The sequence below is a fragment of the Pongo abelii genome, chromosome 17 (genome assembly GCF_028885655.2).
Source record: "Pongo abelii isolate AG06213 chromosome 17, NHGRI_mPonAbe1-v2.0_pri, whole genome shotgun sequence".
NCBI lineage: Eukaryota > Metazoa > Chordata > Mammalia > Primates > Hominidae > Pongo > Pongo abelii.
In genome coordinates, this window is record NC_072002.2 from 1,485,101 (window position 1) to 1,487,370 (window position 2,270).

The 2,270-nt window shown below is 48.9% G+C and overlaps 1 pseudogene; it reads left to right on the forward strand.

Moving 5' to 3' along the window:
- The first annotated feature begins 279 nt into the window (after nucleotides 1-279).
- LOC129053746 (C-terminal-binding protein 2-like) lies at nucleotides 280-1,572 on the forward strand (annotated as a pseudogene).
- The last annotated feature ends 698 nt before the right edge of the window (nucleotides 1,573-2,270 follow it).

Here is a 2,270-nt window from a genome sequence, read left to right on the forward strand (position 1 = left end):
AGGAGCTCCAGACCTGGGGTCGTGGTGAGATTCGTTGATTGACTGATCGGTGGTGGCTGAGTTGCAAGCAAATGGGTTTCATCACCTTAAATGGTTTTGAACCAATGAAGTTATATTCCCTTAAAAAGAAGGACAGCCCATCGTGTGAACTATAGAGTTTGTGAATAAATTTATATTGGGTTCTTAGTGGCATCATGCACACAGACTCCTGCGAGTTCCCCTAAGGTCTTAGAGGACTGCTTTGCCTTTTGATCTGAGAGTTGCAAAGTTCTGTAAAGAATGGCCCTTGTGGATAAGCGCTAAGTCAAGAGACAGCGACTGGACAGAATTGTGAAGGAATTCGCCGCCAGATCATGAAAGACCCCCTAAGTCCCGATCACTGGCGGCATTGCTGGTCGGCTGTGACTGCACTGTGGACATGCCCATGCAGAAGGACCTGGCCACCGTGGCCTTCTGTGATGCAGTGCACACAGGAGATCGACGAGAAAGTTCTAAACGGAGCCGTGGGCGCCATGATGTGCCACACCATCACCTCAACAGGGAGGATCTGGCAAATTTCAATGCTTTGAGAGTGATCGTGCAGGTTGGCAGTGGCTATGACAACGTGTACCTCAAGGCTGCTGGTGAGCTAGGAATTGCTACGTGAAACATCCCGTCCGCAGCTGTGGAAGAGACAGCCGACTCCACCATCTGCCACATCCTCAACATGTACCGGAGGAACACATGGCTTTTCCAGGCACTGTGGGAAGGCAAGCGAGTCCAGCGCGTGGAGCAGACCTGCGAGGTGGCCTCGGGAGTGGCCCGCGTTCGTGGGAAGACGCTGGGCCTCATCGGCTAGGGTCGCACGCAGCAGGCTTTTGCAGTTCCAGCCACAGCCTTTGGATTCAGCGTCATATTTTATTACCTCTACTTGCAGGATGGGATCCAGCAGTCCCTGGGAGTGCAGAGGGTCTACACACAGCAGGATTTGCTGTATCAGAGCCACTGCGTCTCCTTGCCCTGCAGTCTCAGCGAACATAAACACCACCTCATCAATGACTTTACCATAAAGCAGATGAGGCAGGGAACATTCATTGTGAACACAGCCCGTGGTGGCCTGGTGGATGAGAAAGCCTTAGCACAGGTCCTCAAGGAGGGCAGGATACGAGGGGCAGTCCTCGACCTGAATGAGTCGCAGCCCTTTAGCTTTGCTCAGGTCCGTTGAAAGATGCCCCCAGTCTCATCTGCACTCCTCAAGCTGCCTGGCTACAGCGAGCAGGTGTCACTGGAGATGACTGAGACAGCTGCCACCGAGATCCGCCGAGCCATCACAGGTCGCATCCCAGGAAGCTTAAGAAACTGTGTCAACAAGGAATTCTTTGTCACATCTGTGCTTTGGTGGGAAATAGACCAGCAAGCAATATATCCAGGCATCGTGGGCGTGGCTCCAGGAGGACTTCCTGCATCCATAGAAGGGATCTTCCCTGGAGACATCCCGGTGACTCACAACCTCCCGACAGTGACACATCCTTCCCAAGCGCCCTCTCCCAACCAGCCCTCAAACACGGGGACAATCGAGAGCACGCCAACTAGAAATAACAGACAATGCCGGAAGGTAATCATTCAGATACACCTGGAAACAAGAGAGTGAAAAATAGATAAACTAAGAGAAAAAGAATCTGATGCTCTTTTTAGCTGATTCTGGACGTATGCATCATTGATATTGCAGTGTTAAAACTACAAGAGCTAGAAAACTGAAGATGTTGTTTGCTTACGTAAGCTCTGAAAGACTAGGGTGTGATTTATTAACGACCAACTTCCGTTATTGTGTGTTAGGTTTTTCATCTGTGCGTCAAATCACAAAGAATAAACAGAACTTTCTCCTTTATCAGTCCCTTGGGCACAGAAGGTCCGGAACACCCTGCTCAGAATGTTGCATCAAGGATTCAAACATCAAAATAAAAACCATGAAGAGGAAATCCCCATCCTGTGACTTGAGTCCCTTCAGCCTGCAGGGACTCATTACACCTGTTTGCTAATACGAAGATCACATTACTAGAAAATGTGGAGTAAACTGTTTGCCTGTGGTAGACACCTGCAAGCACAGGATTGAAGACAGTACTGCCTCCTGTACAGAGAAGCATCTGTCACATCTGAACTGCATACTGAGTGGGCAAGTTGGTTGTAAGTTCAGTAAAAGCCTCCGATAATGCAAAAAAAAAAAAAAATATTGAGTTTCACAAGCTCTTTGTAATCAAGTATATTTTCTCAGTTTCAGATCCACTGCTATT